Here is a 26244-nt window from a genome sequence, read left to right as displayed (position 1 = left end):
AAAGATATTTAAAGAGACCAAATTCTTGCAATTTTCTTACAAAATTCAAGGATTGCAATAAAATTACTTACCCTATTGCCAATTTTTGAGTGTCAAAGTTGGTATCTTGCATATTTGGTTTTCAATCAGACTACATTAAGCGAGTGTAGTTTGAAATAACACTTCACATCAATCTTAATCTGTCCATTACACCAAACCATGCAACCATTCGGTATCCAACCACAGGAACTTTAACAAAAGTCAAGGGATTGCATTCTATTCCTATCATAATAAATATTGTCTGTACTTATATTGCATTAGCCTCCATATGCTCAGTGCATGTGCTTTTATTACCACGGTCAAATGATTAGTGTGTACTCGATTTTCATTCTCAGCTCCGTGGGGAGTATACAACCAAGCTGCCATGAAAACGAGAAGACTAACAGTCAAATGAACAGAGGCATATTTCGACCAAAGTCACTTGACTGAGGAGACCCCGAAGCCCTAGCGAGTGAGTGAGTGAGTAATTGAGTGAGTGAGTGAGTGAGTGAGTGAGTGAGTGAGTGAGTTTTTTACGCTGCAGGGGACACATCAAATGGACTTCACACATTGTACCCATGTTGGGAATCAAACCTTGGTCTTCGGCATGACGAGCGACCGCTTTAACCACTAGGCTACCCGACTGCCCCCCGAAGCCCTAGAAACTTTCAGGAGACTGAACACAGTCACCCATCCAACTATTCTCCGCGACCAACGCTGCTTTACTTCACCTGATTTGTGACCTGTGTGCTGTGAACAGGGCCACACGCCACATGTAAGACATTTCTGCCCTGCCCCTGTGGTCACTGAGTGTACATTACATGAAACACCCGTCACATCTTCGGAACAGGTGGGCGCTTATCACCGAGAACACATCCTCCATTTTCTTATCACCATAACCTCATTTAAACTTAACACAAAAATAGAATGTTGATCAACATCCAATTACACATCCCGAGTACTGAATAGCAATAACTTGATTATCGTTTTAAAACATCATTAGAAATTTCCCCTCTGCAACATATTGAAGGTCATTAATACCTGGGTGATAAGGAGCAGCTATGATCGTATCAGTTCAATGTGATGTAAATGATGAAGCGTTCTTGTTGACACAGACGATAATCTCTGTTTATCATGGGGTGTATATTAAATAAACAGCACAGCCGACTAATCTGATATCTCGGCTTATCGCAGGTACCATCTTATCTCATCCTGGCATCATCCTGGACTTCGTGGTGCAACTGTATTAATCTTAAACTCACATCTTGTATTCAAGAAGGAACAAACTTTTTATTTATTTTGGAATGTGCGTGTCATAAAAATATCAACTTTTCTTGTTCACTAGGGGTGTGTGTGTGTTTTTTGTTTAATGCCACACTCAGAAATATTCTAATGATAATTACGGCAGCTTGTAAATTATTGAGTCTGGACCAGAAAATCCAGTGATTGATATTGTGAATGATGACACGTAATCAACCACTTACTGAGTCTGACCCCCCTATCCATTTGATCTCTTCTTTTGATAAGCAGTGAGTGAGTGAGTGAGTGAGTGAGTGAGTGAGTTCTAAGCTGTTTTAGCAATACTACAGTTGCGATTAATATATAATGGATTCAGACACCACATGCAGGGCATTGAACCCAGAACTTCGTCAATACAATGAATAAAAATCTTTTAACAGGGAGCCAAGACCACAATTTCACTGCACACTGAAACACTGACCAAGGCTTTTAACATACTTAATTTTGACTTTTCATGCTCAGTGAAAAGGATGGATCTTTAGAGCCAAGCGTTCAAAAGCTCAAAAAGTCTTATTATTTTCTTAAACAAACATCATGTTCTTGTACACTTCCTATATGGAATCACAACACAGGATGTCTGTTTGAAGGGGGCGCTCACAGATATAAAAACCTTTCTAAAGAAATGTTCAAAACTGTAAAAAAATTAATACCTGTTAATTCTCAAAATGAAACATATATGCCAATAGCGACAGATGGACAGAAAAAAAAGCGCTTTTAACTGGCAAAACATGACAATGATAAAAACTTTTAACATTCCTTGTTACAGTGATAAGACGTAGGAAGCAACAAAATAAACATTGATTATCTCCAACACTTTACAGTTTGGAATGGTTTTTTTAGATTTTTGACAGAGAAACCTGTTCAACATTTCAAATGCTATCTTCAAATGCTTTTTTGAATTTCATATCAGAAATTTAAACTATGATGCAATAATTTTAGTGCATCTTAATCAGGAAATTGGATAACCTGGTGATTCAGGGTAGAATTTTTCTGGTTCCACCCCTCGTTAGCTGTTAAAAGATTTGGGGACAAGACAGGAGGATAAGAGCGTGAAATAAAATACCCCTACACAAAAAAGTATCCACAAACCAGATCTTGCTTTATAGAAAAGGGGCAGAGCTCAGCTGTTCATCAAGACATTTGGTAAAAAATATACTACTCAAAAGAAGTTAAGGACCACCTGGTTCTTTCATGTAACTCATAATAGTTACTCTGTCACGCCATGGCATGATACTTTTGCCAATAACCTACCAGGTCTGTTCAGCCTACTGGCTGGGTAGGTAGGTAAACTTTTCAGTTCAGATCTGTTGATACCATACATTCTATTATGAATTAATTAATGTTATTAGATATATGCTCTTAGTCAGTAAGAGAGACTAACTGTGTCCCAGTGGTAGAATTTGTGTTGCTATGCTTGTCATGGCTTATTGGGTCAGATGGTCAGACTCGCTGATTTGGTTGATGCATGTCATCGTATTCCAACTGCATAGATTGACATAAACCACTGGATTGTGTGGTCCACTCTTGATTATTTACAGACCATGTTGGTTGGTTGGTTGGTTGGTTGGTTGGTTTGTTGTTTAACGCCGCATTCAGCAATATTCCAGCTATATTCCCGAAGTGATGCAGGTTTTACTCTGAAACCAATGAGCTCTGTATGGTGCTGACATACCTAGAAACGTGTCTCAGACCCCCATCGTGTTGTTACCCACAGTTCCCATCAAGAAGGGTCACACACAACAATGAACCCAAATGACAGAAGCAGCAAACAAGGGAGACTATCCAACCACATAGGTGAGGTGAAATGGGGTTAAATGTACATAGCGACCTACATGCACATGTGTTTGAGTGTTTAGCTGCTTATACGAGTCAGGGCAAATGCCTGTTTTATAGTGCTTGCCGATTGAGATACCATGCATTAGTTTAAGACAAATACCCCACTCAGACACTAAGTATACTGACTCAGAACCGAGCAGTCCTTGTTTTAGCCCCTAAATGCCAAGCGACAGGCAGGGTAACAGCAAGTACCATCTTTGACATCTTTTATTATGACATGTCTGGGACTCAAACCACCGACTTTCCGTCCTCCAGGCAGGTGCTCTATCCCCCAGACCATGGCGATAGTCTCTCCCAGAAACATGACACTGATTAACTTATAGAATAGACTTGGTAAATATGACAAAATAACACGATTTTTATTTTCTAACGATGAATCTAAAACCCATTCCTTTTACCACTAACAGGACTCTCACAGTGAATGCTCGTGATGGTCTTTACGCCTCATGAAGCCGAGCATCAAACATCAGCGAGAGTTTTTCAACACGCATTCTTCATCGCAGGTCACCAATCACTGTATCTAATTAGCCATAAAACCCAATTCTATAACACATTTTGGTTTACATGAAATCTTCTTTTCCCGAATGAAAGTCACAATTTTATTTTCATTTAATTGCAAATCGAGCTCAACATGAAAGCTCCGAGCTGTTTCAAGTGTAGAAGAATGTTCACACAAAATTAAACATAATGAAATCTTCAATTAATTAACGACTAAAACGGAACTGGGAATCCTTACTTTCAGGAAACCCATGCTGAGAATCAAAGTCCATTTCTTTGGCAAGAAATTCAACATGGCTAATGTCTATTTCAATGGCTCCCTTATTCTAATGTAATTACATCTTGGTTGTCAATATCAAAGAACCAGATGTGCTGATAGTGAATGAACATAAATTTGTTACTAAGTATAAAATTTCCCTGTGTTACATTAGTTGTAGAGATTTCACAAAGTACTGAAGGTAAAAGAACTGTGAACAGAGCTCTACACGAGCATCAGTTCCTTATACCGATATAATATTTATTTTTTGTACAAACTATCCAGTGACCAAACTGTTTTTTCCACTATATTCAGAAACAAATTAATATATCCCCAAGAACTGTAAGACCCAAATATTAAAAGTGGCGCAAAACTGAGTGAGTGAGTGAGTTGGTTAACGCCACTTTGAGCAGTATTCCAGTTATATCACGGCATTTCAGCTTAATGTTGGAGGAAAGCCTTAAGTGATGAGATCTCAGAGGTTTACCACTTCGGTGAAACCCACAAGCACGGGTATGGTGCTGACAAACCTAGAAATATAATCGTGAGCAAACTGGGAATCGAACTCATATCTTAGGCTTCTGGTGTGCTGTAGGGAGACAACTCTGCACAGTGAATTGCAGCACCTTACACGTCTGGGCCACCTGTTCCCCCTCACTCAAAGACAAAGGACAGAATCATGACATTACTCATAGTACACCTTTAAATAACTGTATACAGCTTCAATGTCATTGTAAATATACGCATTCACATACCAAAGTGATCATAAGGTTTACTCAACAGCCAAGTGCAAACCAAATCAACATTTCAAGCTTGATGTATTCCGAAGTCTTGCTTGGATACAATTAAGTTTATTTTCCCATCATACCTGAACATTAGCCGTGAAGTAAATGTGTAATAAATCATATAATTGGTATAATCAAAACATTCCCCCCAATATCACATCACTTAATATCACATTAAGCACAAGCTATCATACTCCCTAGGAATGACACAAGAACGAAAACTAATATATAAAACATGAAAGTCCTGAGCAGCAAAAAATAAAATGTTTATCCCGTGCATCAGAACCTATGTAAACATACCTGATTTAAAACATATTTGCCGAGTAACAAAAAAATCGAATCTTAATAACCTTTCATTTTTAGCATGCCCCAAGCTCTATAAATGGCACAGACCCATTAAAACTAATTACATAATCAAATCACATTACTTGACCTTATTAAAACCCAAGGGAGTTACGACAGTTTAACACACATCCACCGATTTGTACCCAACCACTGTCACCCCACTATGGCATAATATTTTGACTGCATAATCATGCACACATGTGCATGGAGCGATATATTAACATCCACATGCACTTTGTTTTCATGTCTGACCGAGCCAGTACGCCATACTGAATCTCCAGCCTGTCTGAATAAACAAACATACAGAGACCTGGTACTCGGCACTGGTGCATCATGGGAAGGGGAATAGATCAAGAGTGGGTGGCCGCGGGTGGTATCCGGCAAACCGATGCTGACTGTTTGACTATCTGCGGGATCCAGCACTTGCTGCATTCCATCGCCAACTGATATTGATTTTATTCAAATGACGATCCTTTCTGATCTTCTGCCGATTTTATTCTGTTTTCATCATTGCATCAAACAGACTTATCTCTCGGTGATGAAGGTGACGCACATTTGTCCAACACAAATTAAGTTTTCCTTCATTACTTTGCTTTGTGCGACGTGTTTTATTGTCCCAATATGGCCGGCTCATCAGTCTCGGGTGTTAAAAGGCTTTAGGAAAACAATTCGTGAAAATAGGATGATAATAAAATTTGCATTCCATATAAATGACAGTTCTCTGTTATGAAAATATTGATTAAAGGACTAAATGCAGATTTTCATATTTGCACAAAAAATGTATGGTTATCCAAAAGATCATTTGAAACTGACAACTTTTAATAGAGAAATGGTCTTTTTCATTCGTAATACCCAACTCATCCAATTTCTTGACGGAGAATATGCCAGGAAGGTTTAAGAAAAATAGGATCTTGATCATTTCTAAGAAAAGTAAACTTGACTCTTCAAAGTTTATGGACAACAAACTATGGGGTTGTCACACAAGATTATTCTCCATGGCTGAGTCTGTGTTTATAAAGAGGATGCCCAGATTCATCCGGGAATGAGAACTTGATTAGTTTACATTTCAGTAGGGAAAAGCAATCATATTGAGCAGAGTCAATGAATATTTAAGTCCAGATATTATGATAGTTTTTAAATTCTGGAAGCCTTAAAACAAGACAAGTTAATTAAAAAAACACGGGAGTCCATAAAATAAATATCAATGATTATATGTGGAATGAAAAATCTGTGCAAATAATCACATAAAACTACAATAACAAAGAAGAAACCAAAGATTCCAATTCAAAGATCCTTAAACTTTAGAAAATGTTCATTGTTTCCATTAAGTCTAAACCAGCATGTTTTACCGTTCTGTAGTGAAGGAGCACGGACTGATGCCGCTTTCAGCAATATTCAACCTGGGAACACCAAGGAAGGGGTGTCTGTTTGTCTGTTGTTCAACACTGCACTCAGCAATATACTGGCTGTATGACGGTGTATATATATGTGGTGTATATCTAGATGTACAGCACAGCCGACTAATCTGATAGCTTATCTCAGGACCATCTAAACTCATCCTGGCATCATTGTTTGTTTGTTTGTTTGTTGTTTAACGCCACACTCAGCAATATTCCAGCTATATGACAGCGGTCTGTAAATAATCGAGTCTGGTCCAGACAATCCAGTAATTGACATCATCAGCATCGATCTACACAATTGGGATATGATGACATGCATCAACCAAGTCAGCGAATCTGACCACCTGATCCGTCAGCGAATCTGACCACCTGATCCCGCTAGTCGTGTCTTTCAACAAGCATAGTCACCTGTTACGGCAAACATGGGTACTGAAGACCTGGGTCTTTGGCATCATGGGCTTCACATGGTACAAATACAGGGAATCAAACCAGGACTCTAAGTCCACGCTTAAACCACAAAACTACCCCACCACCCACTTTTCCCCACACGGCACCCAATATTATTTCTCAGCCAAACATAATCTTATTGACCATTTCCATCACGGTCACAAGCACATCATGTGCACCTGTAATTTCTGATTGTTTATAAAATAATTATTGCCTACCTTATTTCATGGACCTTGCTAATTGAATATTTGTCTTAAGGGTTGTTCAATTTTTACAGAACCCTTGAGGATCTTCTGTTGTGTCTGAAAAAGTTTCCTAGCTTCGGTTCAATACAAGAAGTTCATGTCTAGACATCTGTATAAGTCTATCGCCCATGTTAATAGCTGTCAGTATCGTAATTTACAACCATTAGCCGATCGTCAATGATGTACACTTGAGGCTGACACCCTGTCATATAATCTATACCAATATAGTATCAAGGTCGAAGTCGTAATTTCGGCGTTAGTAAGATATTGACATTTCCACTATTCCGGAGCACCTGAGAAATGCAGGCATGGAGATATTTACAAGTTATAGACGTCTAATGTTATTAGAAATGCCTCAAGCTGTCCTAGATACCTGTCCAGGTGTGAGTGTTATTAACGAGATATAGACAGCTTGGTCTGATAAATCCACATCTATATGTCATAAATCTCAGATTGCTGTTATATCAAAATATACAACTTCCTACACAGGTTTAACAACATAATGTCAGAATTGATTGACCCGTTATGATGATCCGCAATGTGTTCATCTATACTTTTCATAACTGCTGCCACTTGATGGCAATGACATTTAGCGATACATCTGACAATAATGGCAATAAATGGAAAATAATGATATTGCAGAAAGCATTAAACAATTATCTGACATTAATATCATAATTGGAAGAGCTGATCTCGAGCAAACCAGCACATGTTGGTTCAATTTTAAAACTATGGCTATATCCCCCGCCCCTGTTGCAGAATTTATGACATAATTAAATCTAAACAAACCCTAGCCTTTTTTAACCGAGGTGGAACTTGTCATGGAAATTGTAAAAAAAAGAAGAGTTTGGAACCTAAGACCATCTTGCTGCCATGGAAACGTAAAAAATAAAAATTTATTGGACGCGGGATAATAATATATTTCAAATATTGTACAATGGTGGACATAATGCTCTTTGCTGAATAAGATGGAGGTACACAAGATGACTTGTACCAAGAAAACGTATGTTGCATCAACAAACATGCCTCACAACAAAGTTTGGGTATGATGGAAAGAACTGTCAAAAATGTCACATGATACGAAAGGTCTTGAAGTTTTCAAGAATAGAGCTTGACATTTAATGTATTTAGATGCAGACTCCACCCATATTAATTCAGGTTATAGTGCGTGAGTTGGGTTTAACAACGCTTTTAACCGTATTCCAGTTATATCACGGCATGTCAGCTTAATGTGGGAGGAAAGCCCCAAGTGATGCAGGTCTCAGACGTTTACCACTTCTGTGAAACCCAGGAGCATGGGTATGGTGCTGACAAACCTAGAAACATACTCGGGGTGACCCGGGGTTCAAACCTACAATCATAGGTTTCTGGCGTGCCCTTTTAAGGTTATAAGGGTCATAAGTATTTAACAATAATCATAATCAGTATGTGACCTTGAACTTTGAGATATAAGAAAGATATCTAAATGGTCTGTAGCATGCGCAGATGTCAAGTGAAACATAGTATGGAGGTTACATTTGTCTAACGTGTTAAGCAGCCTCCATTTACTGCGAGGGAGTGTACGAGAGGGTGCAGTTTTTGTGATTCAGAGTTAAATCTATCAGGGGTCAAGGGGCAGTCTGTGAAAAATCAGGGATCAGAAACAGGGACCCATATCGACCCAACAGATAATCCAGGGGCCAAAATTACTCAGAAATTGAGGGTCATTATTTTCTTCAGGGGTCAATGACCTTGGGCTATGGTTTCAGCCTGGTTCTAACACTGCACACTTAGCATCAGAAAAGCAAAACGATAGCAGCAACACTTTGAATAAGCATTGATGATCTATACGGAATCAAGTACATTGAATGAACCAAATATGTAAATTCCATTATATTTCAGAAGGCGCTTTTATGCATAAATCAGATGTCCTTACTTATTAAGCATAGGATTTTTGTAACAGCATGTCAAATGACAAAAAGACTAACAAATAATGACAAAAGGCTAATGGAAACATTAATATTCATGTTTTTATAACAACAATTTTGTCCCACTGGCGTGGAAACAAAATGGAACGAGCATACGTATTGTCTTTCGTCAACCTAGCTGAGCTCTTTGTGAAATATCTCATATTTTTTCGTCTATACAAAAACATTGAAGAGAGTAGATGATTTGCCACTGCTGCAGCCTACATGGATACAGTGTTCATATCCTCTTGAAAAAACTCATCAAACAAACAACAAATATAATCCCTTTGTATTTCAAAGGTCAATATGCCTCAACGAGATTCACAGACCAAACGATGCAATTTCCAACTACACTATACTTCAATATCTGATGAAAGAAAAGTACGCTAAATTAATCCTTGACAAATTAATTAGAGCACTTCAAAGGACTGTTTCAGCTTATTAAAGGATATATTACATAAAAATGTCAAAATGCCACAACCAAATTGATTTGAGAATTTTCTTTTAGAATGCCAACATTTTAGAATGAAAATCAATTGTATTCCAATCAGTCCTATGATATTTGTCTTACCCATGATGACTCTGGCATTCACATCTTATTGGACTCAAATTGAAAACACTTCATCCAAACATCCAGGAAGCAACAATAATTTATTATAGTTAAATTCAGTTTGAACAAAACAGTCAATGAGGTTTAAGCTAGTACCTGCACTAATAAAGTCTTACATAGTTTCTTGTTAAAACGCCCATAATCAAGCTACAGTCAGCTGTCTGTAAATAATAGTCTGGACCAAACAATCCAGTGACTGATATTATGAGTACTGATTAGGTTATAATGACACACATTCAACCATGAATATGGTAAGAACTCAATTCTGATTGATCAATCAGAGGTGTCAAATCACAATAAATCCCCTCTGATTGAAACAGCCGCATCACCGCAGAGCTAATGTTGTTAGAACATAGTACTCCTTTTACAGCCATCATAAGTATGCTACAAAAAGCAAAGTTATGGTAGCTACAATATTCAAAGGATGTGTGGCAATACATTTTGTGCACAAAACATTATACAGAAGTCTTAAAAGAGAATGTATTTAAAGTTTTGAGGTCAACAGAGAGTTTGCTATTTGACATTTTTCTATATACCAATATGATGTCAGAATAGTGACGTGCAGTGTTGAAACCAAATGAATAACCATCCCCCTAACTCCAAACTATTTACTTGACCAACATGAAACCTAATAAACCAATAATCACAATAATACAACATAATAGAGAAAATTTGACATCAATTTAATAAATAAATTTGATACATGTGAAATGACACTGCCCTAAGCACTTCAAATTACAGAGCTCTCTTTCCTAACACCGAGTTCTATATCTGTCTGTGTAATAGCATTTCTTCACATAGCGTCCATCGCCAGTAACTCTGCTGATCTGAGTGTATGCTTGAAATAGACATATAATCACGCAAGAAATGACGAGCTGTCCTTACGTCAATTACACCACTGACACCTAATGCGTCCTCCCTCTTCTTGCTTCAAACAGTCTCTTAGAATTCAAATTACATCCAGCAATTAACAGCTAAGGAAAAATGTTTCGGTTTATTGCAAGATTTCTTTTTGTAAATGGAGCTCCATGATAGCATCTAAAGCTAGAAGGATTATTTTTTTATCACAGACAATTGTTCTGTGTTGCGATGAAAAACATATATGAAATCTTGTTTTTTCCTTTCACAAGATTAGAAACTTCAAAAGTAGATTGAGATTACAAGTTTTAACAAACAGGGTCCCCTTCCATCTAAGGCATGCAATTCACTGTGCAGATCTGCAACCCAAGGGCACACTTCATACCTATGATTGTGGGTTTGAGTGAGTGAGTGAGTGAGTGAGTGAGTTGGGTTTAACACCGCTTTTAACAGTATTCCAGTTATATCACGGCATGTCAGCTTAATGTGGGAGGAAAGCCTGAAGTGATGCAGGTCTCAGACGTTTACCACTTCTGTGAAACCCACGAGCACGGGTATGGTGCTGACAAACCTAGAAACATAATCGGGGCGAACCAGGATTCGAACCCACAATCATAGGTTTCTGGCGTGCCCAAGGGACGCAACTCTGTACAGCGAATCGCGGCGCCTTAGACGACTGGGCCACCCGTGCCCCCCGATTGTGGGTTTGAATAACAGTTTCTTGGTTTGTCAGCACCATACCCCTTTTCTAGGGTTTCTCCTACCACATTAAGCTGACATGCTGTCGTATATCTGGAATACTGTTCAAATCACTGTTAACTCACTCACTCACTCACTCTCACTAGTGGTCAATGAGTGAGTGAATATGGTCATACACTGCTTGTACCAATCGTCCAGCATCACAGATGGGATAGACTAATGCTTTGTTTCTGAAATCATATAATTTGGACAGAAACAGACCACTCTAAAGCAAAGACAAGGGACCCCATTGAGATGAGAGTTTCTGAGCCTGTGGAAAATCTAGACTATCTTCACATAGGGCAATAGCATTACTGTAAGGGCTGGGCCGAATGGGAAGAATATGGTTCAGGGAGGATGAGACAGACTAATTGTACCGATATGGTGAACCAAACCTGGGCCTTAAGGGTGATGAGGAAACCCTTTAACCACTTGGCTACCCCTACTAATGGTTAGTGAAACAGAGCTAGAAAATAGGCAGTCAAACTTTAGAAACAGCTTTGTAAATATAGTCGATAATTGTATATCTTACAATGAGTCTTACATTTTCATCAAACTTGTATAAATTTTTCATATTAAAAAATCCCAATGTCATTTAAAAAAAAAAAAAAAAAAAATTCAATTAAAAAATCTCAGCATCATTGGGGACACAGGTGGCCCAGTTGCTTAAGATGCTGTGCAGAGTTGAGTCCCTTGGGGACACCAGAAACCTATGAATCCCAGATCACCCCGATGATGTTTCTAGGTTTGCCAGCACCATACCTGTGCTAGTGGGTTTCACCAAATCGGTAAATGTCTGAGACCCACATCACTTTGGGCTTTCATCCCATATTAAGCTCCCAAACTCACTCACTCACTCATGCCCCCACTTACTCAATATCATGAGATAATTTTATTTCACTGCTAATTAGAACTCCCAAAATCAATTATACTGAAGTCAGAAACAAGAAATCCCATTTAACTCTGATCACTAAATATAACATCTTAAACATCCCTGAACCCCTTGTGGGCAATTAGTTCAAATTTATTATTTTCATGTTTATTTAGACTCAAACAAAAGCACGACGTCAATAACAGCCTAGTTACATGACAGACCAATCTTCTTTCCACAAATCATCATTAGAACACTGTCAATATGGTTATCAATTTAAAATAGTTGTGGGCACATGGAGAATAATGGCCAAGTCGAAACATGCTCAAGATCCATAAAACTTAAAACTCATTTTTCATTCGTGGGAAAAAAATCTCAATATTGCTTTAACGATAGCTATTGAATTTGTTTCTGGTGAGCATGCAACCTCTCGAAATCCGATGTTGATTTTGGAAATGAAGTAAACATATGCACGCACGCTCTGGTATAATTGACCCCTGGTAATGTTGAATTGACTGATATCGATGAACACGAACCGACGTTGTTGCACCTATACGATCTGTTGACATAGGGCAAAACAAGTGAAAATAAAGTATTACAAGGTCAGATGCCATGCGCGGCACCTCTGACTTCTAATCACAATTTGTTCTGTAAAATTTCATCTACTTTTTGTTTACACAGAACAAACAAGGGCTGGACAATAATCAGTTTCCACGGAAATGACAATGACTTGACTGATAATGACCATATGTTGGCGATATTGACAGCGGCCAAGTGTCAATCATTACTAACAAGAGTCCTCCTGTCCATCTTGACCAACACTTCAAGGAAAGTATTGATATTTCTGTGGATTTTCGTGTTCCACAATGGCAATATGCACTTAGTAAAATCATTTGTTTCGGTTCAAGTACGTCCTTGATATGACAACATTTGACACTTTAAACAGTATCAGGATGGCCAGAGATAAGATTGAAATATCACCAGATGGGCCTTCCATATGTTTTGTTTGTGGTATAGATTTTTAATGCAGTACACAATTCATCACAAAAAACATTCATTTCCCAACCATTTCAGGAGAGTTTTAACACATACAAAATTGCTGTTCATAACTCATAAATATTTAGTATAAATAAGAAATTAACAATGCATGAAGGGACATACGTTTCACCTAATTTCAAGTAAAACAATATCCCAAGATGACAGACCACCCACAAACATTGGAGAAGGGATACATTTGGCTGGAAAAAATCTCGAAAAGTATAAGTACATTTTTGGATTTAAACAAATGAGATAAAAACAGAATTTTTAGTAATATTATCACAGTTAGTGTTGAAAATTTGTTAAAATTTCAAGATGAATGATTTGTTGAAAATTGAATCAACAATCATGAATGAGAATATAAAAATTGAACATATTGAATATTTGTTCTCTTCAACTTCCCACATCTGCCAGACACATCTACAATGAGGTGAGGTGAAATGGGGTCCAAGATTATTGCACTTATATAGTGACGTGCATGTACGTGTGTGTGTTTGTGTGGCTGCTTGTACCAGTCCGGACTGATGCCGATTTATAGTGCTAGCTCACTGAGATACCATGCCGCAGTTTAACATGAATACCCCACTCAGACACAGTATACTGACTCCGAGCCGACCAGTCCTTGTTTTAGCCCCTTAATGTCGAGCGCCAGACAGGGTAACAACAAGTACCATCTTTTTAACGTCTTTTGGTATGACGCGGCCAGGGATCAAACCCCGGACCTTCCGCTCTCCGGGCGGATGCTCTACCACTAGACCACGGGGGCGGTCCACATCTTCAATGAACATAGCAGTAACAATAGGCTGTGTATATTTTCAGAATAAAGAACGTTATGATGCTTGGCTCATGCTATACTCAGTTCTATTGTTGGTGACACTGAGGACTTGGTCCTCACCAACCTATGCTTGTCATAAGGGAACTTAATGGATCAGGAGGTCAGACTTGGTGACTAGGTTGATTGTGTTCCCCCCTATGACGACATGGAAAGCAGGTCGTAATGCCAATCACTGGTTTGTCTTGTCCAGACTGTATTATTTACAGGCTGCTGGAATACTGATGGATTATTAGAGTGCAGCGTAAAAATAACCCAAACAAACAAGCAAACATGTAAGAATAAGATATTATGGATGAAAACTAGCTTGATAACGGTGTTAGAACCTTCACCGTAACGTCGCTCTTAATTGTAATATAGAAGTTGTTCATCCATATCTTATCCTTACTTAGTACTTCAACTTCTAAATGCTTATCAAAGAAGTTAAACAAGCAAGCAACAATTTCCAACAGCCTCCCCAATTCATAAAAATGGATGATATGTTATTATTTTTTCAGGTGAACACTTGACTTTCCTTTGCATGTGTTTTTGATGGGTGCCACCGTTGGGGCAAGGTTACGCTTTTCGTCAACATCTGTCATCACTGTTTGAAAGTGATTCATAAACACATGCTTAGGGTATAGACGCAGTCGTACAATGGATTTCCTATGATTATGGAAATGTTTTTTGTCGCTTCTTATTCTATAATAGGAAAGTAAATCGATGACAGATTTCATGACATGACTATTGTAAACTGAAACCAAATCATTTATTGAAAAAACACTGATGAAAGCATGCAATAAAGCCCTGTCTCCCCTGCACGATAAATACAATGACAAAAAACAATATATCTCCAGCGAAAATCCAAAGCTGCCCCAATGATACAACAGTTGCCGGGTGAGTACCAGCTACCTAACAGCCTTTAGATCCCACTAGAGACAGAACAAGGACCACAGCCACTGATCCATAATGTGCCATGAAGAGGGAAAATGTCAGTGTAACCTACGTCCTTCACCAGATGAGACAAAGCGAATACTTCTTGCCATTAACAGTAACTACAAAAAGAAACCTATCAAAAATATCAATATTTCCTTAAGTTCCACTCTCACTGGGGATAGTTGAACAAAGATTGATATTCGGCTCATCAAATACACAGCACAGAGCAATCAGCCTACTTATCGTTGCAACTTGTTCCATCAAACCAAAAACACAGACGAGTATGTATGTTATATTCATACGCAAACGCAAATATAATTTACAGCATTCCATGACCCTGACACACAGCCAATGGATGTTAGCTGATCTGTCTGGCAAAAAAACTAATCCCAAAAAGCATCATTCACAAAGTAACATAGCATAAAACTCACAATACTAATTGGAGAATCCCTTGACGGTACGCTTATAAGCTGGAAGCATCCTTTTCAAGCATCTGCAAGCATTGCAAGAATCCATGCAGACCAGGGTGAACCGTCCAGCTCGGCAAGACGTTCACATGATGGTGAATGTGGGCTAACAGTTGGTACCTAATCCTGCTTGTTCCATGGATCTGTGGCTGAACAATGGCTGATAATTAAAGACACTCCTGGAAAATGTGTCAGTTGAGTGAACTATGTTCGGAATCGACATGAACTGCTGGAGTTATTTGAAGCATACTTGCTAATCTGTGTCTGTGATCGTCAAGCAGGAGGGTGGCAGGGTTTGGTATAGAAGGATTCAACTCTGTATACATCTGGGTGTAAGAGGTGACAGAGGTCATGTTTACTCACACAATAGTACTGTCATAATTAAAATTACTACTGAAAGATGGACACAACATTTGCAATGTTATTGTCGCAGGTAAAATCACACAGTTTACCAAGGATTCCAAACTCAGTGCCCTTGTCAGGCAACTTTGAAAAAATATGTTATTTTATCGAAACATGGGAATTTTTAAAATGTTTATATTTTCTTATATCCGGAGGTAATTCAGGAAAGCATTTTTAAACTGCATTCAAAGCAATAATGCTAAACTATGAGTTACAGCCTTTCCTCCTTTATTGGTCCTGGGTGCTGTTGTTCAAAACAACCTTAGCGCTATATCTATCGTAAGTCTGTGTTAAGGAATGGGAGTTACGGTCACCTTAGCGCTAAGACTATCGTAAGTCTGTGTTAAGGAATGGGAGTTACGGTCACCTTAGCGCTAAGACTATCGTAAGTCTGTGTTAAGGAATGGGAGTTACGGTCAACTTAGCGCTATATCTATCGTAAGTCTGTGTTAAGAAATGGGAGTTACGGTCACCTTAGCGCTAAGACTATCGTAAGTCTGTGTTAAGGAATGGGAGTTACGGTCACCTTAGCGCTATATCTATCATAAGTCTGTGTTAAGGAATGGGAGTTACGGTCACCTTAGCGCTAAGACTATCGTAAGTCTGTGTTAAGGAATGGGAGTTACGGTCACCTTAGCGCTATATCTATCATAAGTCTGTGTTAAGGAATGGGAGTTACGGTCAACTTAGCGCTATATCTATCATAAGTCTGTGTTAAGGAATGGGAGTTACGGTCACCTTAACGCTAAGACTATGGTAAGTCTGTGTTAAGGAATGGGAGTTACGGTCACCTTAGCGCTATATCTATCATAAGTCTGTGTTAAGGAATGGGAGTTACGGTCACCTTAGCGCTAAGACTATCATAAGTCTGTGTTAAGGAATGGGAGTTACGGTCACCTTAGCGCTATATCTATCATAAGTCTGTGTTAAGGAATGGGAGTTACGGTCACCTTAACGCTAAGACTATCGTAAGTCTGTGTTAAGGAATGGGAGTTACGGTCACCTTAACGCTAAGACTATCGTGAGTCTGTGTTAAGGAATGGGAGTTACGGTCACCTTAGCGCTAAGACTATCGTAAGTCTGTGTTAAGGAATGGGAGTTACGGTCACCTTAGCGCTAAGAAGCCTGTACAACAGCACCCTGTAATCAGTGAAATACAAACTTCCTCCAAAAAACAAGTGAGTGAGTGAATATGGTTTTACGCCGCTTTTAGCATATTCCAGCAATATCACGGCGGGGGACACCAGAAATGGGCTTCACACATTGTACCCATGTCGGGAATCGAACCCGGGTCTTCGGCATGACGAGCGAACTCTTTAACCACTAGGCTACCCGACCGCCCCGTCCAAAAAACTATAAGAACATGAATTGGGAATTTTTACTGACATTTGTTGGTACTGAATATCCGCCTTTGACCAGGTCAAGATGAACCCCTGAAACACAATTGCAATACAAGAGAAAAATAGGGGGACAACTCTTGCAAGGGGGATAACCTATAAGGGATAAAGGGAACTGGCAGGGTATTTGCCACCCACTTAACTTTGTTGTTTTAGTGATTTGGGCATGTAGTTTGAGGATATCCACGCAAATAGTATTAACAGTTAGAAACACAATGAATACCATTGAAAGATAGGTACAACTCTTACCACAGTATCAACAGTAACAAAACACTATTGCAATATCGATACAACTCTCATATATAGCTTGATGAGAACCTTTACACCCCTACAGTGTTGATTTCGTTGGATTATTTGACATGATGACAAATCCACAGACATGTATTTAAAGAAAACCTGTTCAATGCTGCAGTTGGAATGGAATGGATGTAGGTATCTGTCCTTTATTTTAACCATGTAGGTCGCTGCGCTGTGTTTTTCCCAAACAAAAGAAGCAAAGTGAATCACAAACTGTGTAAACAGTTACAGTTGCAAAATATTGATAGTATTGAAAAACATTCGCACCATATGGCCAAAATCTCTCTATAAGCTAGTATCCTAATTACCATATGGTTGTGTGTATCAGCAAATGGTTAAAAAGTTGTGCATTGAGGAATGTCCTTCAGAATTCACCATACAGCTATGTAACATTGATAACACTTCTACGATGTCACGCAACATGGTTACGGTACTGGCGCCAATGCAGAACAGCTTCATGGTGCAACAATCATTCATTGTTGCTGAAAATACTACAAGGGTCCAGATGGGGGGTGTTACAAGTCAGAAGTCAGAAATCAGTAGTCACTATCTTTTTAAGGTTTTGTCCGTTAAAAAAAGCACGCGAAAAGCAGACAAGCTGTAATATCTATGCGAATGAGGATCGTCTGTCTGTGGGGACACCTTTGCACAGCTGGTTCTACTTTTGTTTAAATTCCACAATTCATGTTTTCCAAATACCAAACATTGACTAGGTTTTTTTAGTCATTCGATATAGTTACAAACAAATCTTACGAAATTTTAGCACAATTAAGATAAACGGTAAAGTTCTAATTTGCACAAAGCAGTTTGTTATGAACAGTTTACGTTAATCTTTATAATTATAAATTTGATTCATCTTACGTTTATGATACATTTTTCTGTTATTTTATGCTACACAGTACACCCCATGGAGACCCTCTGATACCTGAGTTGTTATAAACTAGCAGTTACTATTGTTCGATTGGACATTATTTGATTGTTAGTCTGTGATATAGAATTACTCATTAAAACCAACACATTGACATGAAATAGAACACCCAATGCATGATAGTATGTGTGACGCACTGAACACAAAACATCCGTAAGAATGCGAAACAGAAATATTGATCCGTGTATGGAACCCACAATAGATGATGTATCTGATCAACATTATTGGGAACTATTTGGTGTCACAGCCTCCAGCACTATTTATAGTCGGTAATTTAATGGGTCGGCATTTGATGATTATCCCCAAAGCTAGATTACAGCCATGCGAATTCACTGCACAGTTGTGTCCCCTAGGTGTGAAAGGATCTAATTAATGATTGTGGGTTTGAATCCCAGATGTGCTCATAATGATCTTTGGTGAGTGAGTGAGTGAGTGAGTGAGTGAGTGAGTGAGTGAGTGAGTGAGTGAGTGAGTGACCACCCATTCTTTCATATTACTACAGTTAATCTGTCATGGCATAACTATAGTCATATAAGAGAATCAGGCGGTCCTAAATTTCTTTTGAATAGTATATCATATTAAACAAAAATCATATTTTACCAAAACGAAATCGTAAATCTGTAATCCTTCTATGCATGTATACCCTTTACAAATATGGAAAGAATAATGTCACAACTTGTTTGGAAATCAGAAAACATTCATCAACCAAGTCAGCGAGGCTGCCGATCTGAACCTGTCGCCTTTTACGGCAAGCATGGGTTGCTGAAGAACTAATCTAACCTGGATCTTTACGGGGTACGTACAATAAAAAAGACCACAAACAATTCTTGTCAATTAACAGAAGAAAGCACATCATCCTTCTAGGGTAGGGACAGGGAACTTGGTGCTCGGGTCGGGTAGGTTGAGAGTCGGAACCTGGGACCCACAGGACTACCTGGACCTGTGGTTTGTCATGTGATATGCTATTTAATAAAAATATAATAAAACTACTTGGTAACAACAAGTCCTTAATGTTTGCATTTCTCTCTGACTAGGCACACAATACTTCTAAAGCTTCATAACGCTTCAGTCAACTTCAGTGTTTGCATGATCAGATCATAATCGTAGTTTTTGCCAGGGCTGTGGTAAAATAATTTCCATTTAGACATTTTGTAGCCAACTCTTGAGACCTTTAGCGGGGTACCTGGGTAGGGATGGGTCATAGGGTGTCAGGTACTGGGTAGTTAATTTGGACTCGTCCCAACCCTACATCTTTTAATTGAGAAGCACATCTGGTCGAACCACATAGCCAATGATTGATTCTAAGTATCACTGATCATAAACAATTTGCCAATTTCACTCACAGCAGAAACATTATTATGTTGTTATTAGATGACGTCATTTTGACATCTAATATGGTTGAAAACATTATTTGTTATTAAATCAGCATGCCCGTCAACATCCTGCAGTGATAAATGATGCATCGTCGAAAAATCTTGTCCTGCCCATAGCCAGTGAGTGAGTGAGTGAGTGAGTGAGTGAGTGAGTGAGTGAGTGAGTATCCCAAAAGCCAGATCACAGCCATGCAAATTCACTGCACAGTTGTGTCCCTTGGGTGTGAAAGGATCTAATTAATGATTGTGGGTTTGAATCCCAGATGTGCTCATAATGATCTTTGGTGAGTGAGTGAGTGAGTGAGTAGGGTTTTATGCCTCTTTAAGACATATTATAGCACCATCATGACAGGGACATCTTAACATGTTCTCATGTTGGGAATCAAACCCCAGCCTTTGGCAAGCAAACACCTAAACCACTGGGCTAGAACACCCCATCTGACAACACAATACCAGTATTGCTGCAGTGCTTCCCAGAACATCAATAACTGGCTAGATTTTTGTGAATAAGAAATGGTCAAAAATGTCATAACTTTTAGACAGGACCACAAACAACTGCCCTCAGCAAGTTTTAGGAATCCCTATCTTAAAGCTCAGCAGGCATGCTGGCTATTCTATCCCTCTGAATTATAGAAGCATTCACATGTACATTATGTGAATAGTAACGGAGAAATAATGAAGTTATGAGAAGTGATGACTTTTTAACTCTGCAGATGACATTACATGTTTCACCACAAACCATTAGCACATTTACACAACTGACGATTAACAAAAACAACCCCAAAATCCAACAATCCTTAGCCGTAAACACGATATCAACACTTCAAAGATGCAATAGATTCAAACGTTATCCAGCTCCTTCAACGTGAAACGCATCTACATATTTTGTGGCATTCAAGTATGTCGGATATTTACTTGCAATCAACAACGTTATATATAAAACCATGGTGAGGGTATGGATGCACCTCATACATGCACTGCCAATCCCGCAGCACGGTCTTATCTCGGTGGAACTCTTCAGATAAGAAGATGTGTTCTACTATCTCTGTAGATACCTCTTTAAGTCATGCTTCCATTCAACCAAATATTGTTGGATCATAAGCAAATTTCAAGTGATTAAGATATCAGTCTTTTTTCTTTAGGATCTTTTTCAGGGGTATGGCATGTGTTAGCAACTGCCTCATAATGATACAATCTGTTACCAACAATTGGACCTCAAACCTGCAATCAAAGTCAAGTAAATCTGATAGCAACTAGTCTCCCTAATCACACTAGAAAAACTCACTATAAACAACTAGCCTTCCTAATCATACCAGAAAAGCACACTAACAACTTGACTCCCTAATCATACCAGAGAAAAACACAACAACTAGCCTCCCTAATCATACCAGAGAAACACACTCACAACTAGCCTCCCTAATCATACCAGAGAAACACACTGACAACTAGCCTCCCTAATCATACCAGAGAAACACACTCACAACTAGCCTCCCTAATCATACCAGAAAAACACACTGACAACTAGCCTCCCTAATCATACCAGAGAAACACACTAACAACTAGCCTCCTTAATCATACCAGAGAAACACACTCACAACTAGCCAGCCTAATCATACCAGAGAAACACACTAACAACTTGACTCCTTAATCATACCAGAGAAAAACACAAGAACTAGCCTCCCTAATCATACCAGAGAAACACACTGACAACTAACCTCCCTAATCATACCAGAGAAACACACTGACAATTTGACTCCTTAATCATACCAGAAAAACACACTAACAACAAGCCTCCCTAATCATACCAGAGAAACACACTAACAAAAAGCCTCCATAATCATACCAGAGAAACACACTGACAACTAGCCTCCATAATCATACCAGAGAAACACACTAACAACTAGCCTGCCTAATCATACCAGAGAAACACACTCACAACTAGCCTGCCTAATCACACCAGAGAAACACACCAACAACTAGCCTCCCTAATCATACCAGAGAAACACTAACAACTAACCTCCCTAATCATACCAGAGAAACACACTGACAACTAGCCTCTCTAATCATACCAGAGAAACACACTGACAACTAGCCTGCCTAATCATACCAGAGAAACACACCAACAACTAGCCTCCTTAATCATACCAGAGAAACACTAACAACTAACCTCCCTAATCATACCAGAGAAACACACTGACAACTAGCCTCCCTAATCATACCAGAAAAACACACTGACAACTAGCCTCCCTAATCATACCAGAGAAACACACTAACAACTAGCCTCCTTAATCATACCAGAGAAACACACTCACAACTAGCCAGCCTAATCATACCAGAGAAACACACTAACAACTTGACTCCTTAATCATACCAGAGACACACACTGACAACTAGCCAGCCTAATCATACCCGAAAAACACACTAACAACTTGACTCCTTAATCATACCAGAGAAAAACACAAGAACTAGCCTCCCTAATCATACCAGAGAAACACACTGACAACTAACCTCCCTAATCATACCAGAGAAACACACTGACAATTTGACTCCTTAATCATACCAGAAAAACACACTAACAACAAGCCTCCCTAATCATACCAGAGAAACACACTAACAAAAAGCCTCCATAATCATACCAGAGAAACACACTGACAACTAGCCTCCATAATCATACCAGAGAAACACACTAACAACTAGCCTGCCTAATCATACCAGAGAAACACACTCACAACTAGCCTGCCTAATCATACCAGAGAAACACACCAACAACTAGCCTCCCTAATCATACCAGAGAAACACTAACAACTAACCTCCCTAATCATACCAGAAAAACACACTAACAACAAGCCTCTCTAATCATACCAGAAAAACACACACTAAAAACTAGCCTCCCTAACCATACCAGAAAAAACATACCATCAAAACGCCTCCCTAATCATACCACAAAAAACACACACTAAAAACTATCTTCCCTAATCGTACCAGAAAAAACAACACTTACAACTAGCCTCCCTAATCATACCAGAAAAACACACTAACAACAAGCCTCCATAATCATACCAGAAAAACACACTAACAACAAGCCTCTCTAATCATACCAGAAAAAACACACACTAAAAACTAGCCTCTCTAATCATACCAGAAAAAACATACTATCAAAAAGCCTCCATAATCATACCACAAAAAAACACACACTAAAAACTATCTTCCCTAATCGTACCAGAAAAAAAACCACTTACAACTAGCCTCCCTAATCATACCAGAAAAACAGTAACAACAACTAGCATCCCTTATCATACAAGAAAACACAATAACAACTAGCCTCCCTAATCATACCAGTAAAACACACTCATAACTAGCCTACCTAAGCATACCAGAAAAACACACAACAACTACCCTTACATGAAACAAAAAATATCCATTTTGGGCCCACATCTTGGAGGTTCTAGACTAGTTATAATCTTTCCTTATCAAGCCCTGCAGTTTACATGCTTTAAACTAGTTCCATATTTCCTAAATCTCTGCTTCAATCTGGAACTAAGTCAATCAAGAGTAAGAGTTACATGTTATGACAAAAAATGACTTAATAGGCTTGTAAGTGAAAGTTGACAATCTCAATGCAAACCTCTCTAAGGAGTTCACGTTCTGCGTGGAGTGTAAGGTGTATCAGTACACTCCTCCATGAGATGTGGAGATGTACACTCTCAACTCTCACAAGACACGTACATGCTGCAGCCTCATTGTCAGACTGGTAGGACAGCACTCACACAATTATTGACGGCACAGATTTCTTATCATGTTGCTTTTTATTATAACAAAATAAATAATAACCAAAATAATAAGAAGAGGAAGAAGAGGAAGAGGAAGAAGAAGAGAGTGAGTGAGTATGGTTTTACGTCGCTTTTAGCAATATTCCAGCAATATCATGGAGGGGGACACCAGAAATGGGCTTCACACATTGTACCAATGCCGGGAATCGGACCCGGGTCTTCGGCGTGACATGCAAACGCTTTAACCACCAGGCTACCTGGCCGCACCAAGAAGAAGAAGAAGAAGAAGAAGAAGAAAATGATGATGATGATGATGATGATGATGATGATGATGATGACCAAAATTTCAATTCATAACCAAAACTTTCTAAACCTGAGCTTATTATTTCACAGAGTACATTTTTCACTCAAAGCAGAGGCAAGTTTTTCAGGATAACTCATACAGTTTGTATGGCAGCACCAACACAGAAATAAGCTGCACTCTGCAAAGCACCAATACCGCACGACTTATCAATGTTGCGTTAAAATAGCAAAAAGTAGTATAAAATAACTGTAAAGTGGTTGGCATTTCTGTGAAGCCTAATTCTTAATGCTGGAACATATAAACATTATCAACTGTTGATCTTAAAACATAAATTTCATTATTTTTCCTTTTCGAAACAAACTTTGGGCCTTTTTAGACTTGGCTTCTGAGGAGTGAAACCAAATTCAATCAAGTTTGAAAGTTGTTAAAAATTCCACAAACATGTTTGCAGGGTTTTCCTACATGCGATTACCTCATCTTAATTGGCTTAGATGAGCGAGAGACTTTGGCACGGATGATAATTTACTTGATAAACTTTCTCTGATTAACTTGTCTGCTTGACAGTACACAATCAGAAAGCAGCACATTTTCATCAAAGAAATATGTGAAACACTCTGAACTGATCCATCAGGTTAATGAATGTAACAAAATCCATCCCCACAAAAACAAATTAAAAGAATCCTCCAAAGTCACAAAAAAACAATTCTTAAGATGTTACTTACTCAAATTTTCAATGAGCTCCATTATTCAAGCATATTCTTATAAAAATCTGTTATATCAGACAACCCTCCCTCTAGCTTAGTCAAAAATAAATGCCCCATATAACATGTTAAAAAAAGAAATATCCTGTCCCTTGTGATCACGACAAAAGAAGCAAGCATTGAAAAAAAACCTAATGAGTTCACGGCAATGACATGCATGGTGCGTGGTAGCCTTACCTTCTGAAACCCATCACACCTGCCCGCAATGTACAAGCGCTATGGACGAGAGCAATAGACAAGTGCTATAGACGTGGGACGTCTTATTGACAGAAACAACTGTCAGTGCTGGCAGTCGGAGAATACCTGCTGGCGGAATGCTGTTCAAGTGTAGCAGCGATGTACCATAGTACCTCTTGTAGACGAGTAACCCACACCGCTTTGTTTTGTCACAGACATTCCTTTTATGCCCTAACGAGCAAACAGACTTCCCTTAATGAAAATACTGCTTGTCAGACACGACAGAACAAGGGAAATGTCCAAATTGTCTGAATCGGACAATGAATATTTACAGAAATACGTTAAAGTAGTTTTAATGATGAGATGTTATGATTGAATGGCCAGACCTGTTATATCTAGCATGGAGAATGAACACATGGTGGCGGTCATAATCAATATAACCTCACATGCATGCATGTTGTAGGCAGGTTTTTCTGACTGTATAAAAATTGTTTGTTGCCTGGAGATCAGGTATCCGTTCTAGTAGCTCGTTAATACTGCTACAGAACCAGAAACACTCTGATAGCTGACATTTTCGAGTTGCCTGTATGAGTTTCCCGAATTGTTCTCCTCTATGTAATTGGCTTCATGTCTCCGGCAAGGCACATACACGAAACCAGGACTTACAAAACAAATGACAAGCATTCCTAGTTTAAGGAGGCTTGTCAAATCTTTTAATGGTCGACTTTCACATTAAAACGTGTTCCACTCAGGGAATAGTGAGCGAGTGAGTTGGATTAAATACCGCTTTGAACAGTATTCCAGTTATATCACAGCATGTCAGCTTAATGTGGGAGGAAAGCCCGAAGTGATGCAGGTCTTAGGCGTTTACCACTTTGGTGAAACACACCAGCATGAGTATGGTGCTAAAACATAATCGGGGCAAACCGGGATTTGAACCCACTTTCAAATTTCTATCCAAAATATATATTGGCACAGTCCATCTTTTCACACAGTTTAAAATTATAAGTTGGACAACAACAAACACAACCTGTAATGTCATGAACCTCAAAGTTTTTCATCAACACCGTGACATGTCAATCCATATTTAAAGGTCTCCATTGAGGGTAAAGAAAGGCTTCCAGATCCCAAGTATCATGTGATATTGAAAAGTCATAATGTAATTCACTAACATCACAGAAAAGACATGAGCAATAACTACTTTGATCTGTTGCTTAGAACATGTCTTGGTACGGAATAGCCATGAATCCGTCGACTGTGAAGGCAGCACGATCTACACCATGGCCAAAATCTGCATGATGGCATTCCTTCATTCCACACAGACAGGCGCCATGACTCTTGCCTACCACACGTATCTTATTGCATTAACAGGATGCCATCTGTGCGAACCCTATCTATGTAGGCTGGTAATAACTTGGTGCAACAATATAA

General features: G+C 38.8%; 1 protein-coding gene across 2 annotated transcripts in view; it reads right to left on the bottom strand.

Moving 5' to 3' along the window:
* LOC139478555 (choline transporter-like protein 1) overlaps positions 1-26244 on the bottom strand; it is a 260716-nt gene that overhangs the window by 152090 nt on the left and 82382 nt on the right. The window contains exon 1 of one of the 2 annotated variants that reach the window (XM_071261062.1): positions 24814-24895. The exons of the other annotated variant lie outside the window; for it this stretch is intronic. The gene's annotated coding sequence lies outside the window, so the exon portion shown is untranslated. Of the gene's footprint in view, positions 1-24813; positions 24896-26244 lie in introns of those variants that run through there. 2 annotated transcript variants of the gene reach the window in all.

The sequence above is a fragment of the Haliotis cracherodii genome, unplaced genomic scaffold (assembly GCF_022045235.1).
Source record: "Haliotis cracherodii isolate W230 unplaced genomic scaffold, xgHalCrac1.p SCAF_4, whole genome shotgun sequence".
Lineage (NCBI taxonomy): Eukaryota > Metazoa > Mollusca > Gastropoda > Lepetellida > Haliotidae > Haliotis > Haliotis cracherodii.
Note: the sequence above shows the minus strand (reverse complement) of the source record. Positions and strands in the feature narration are given on the sequence as shown.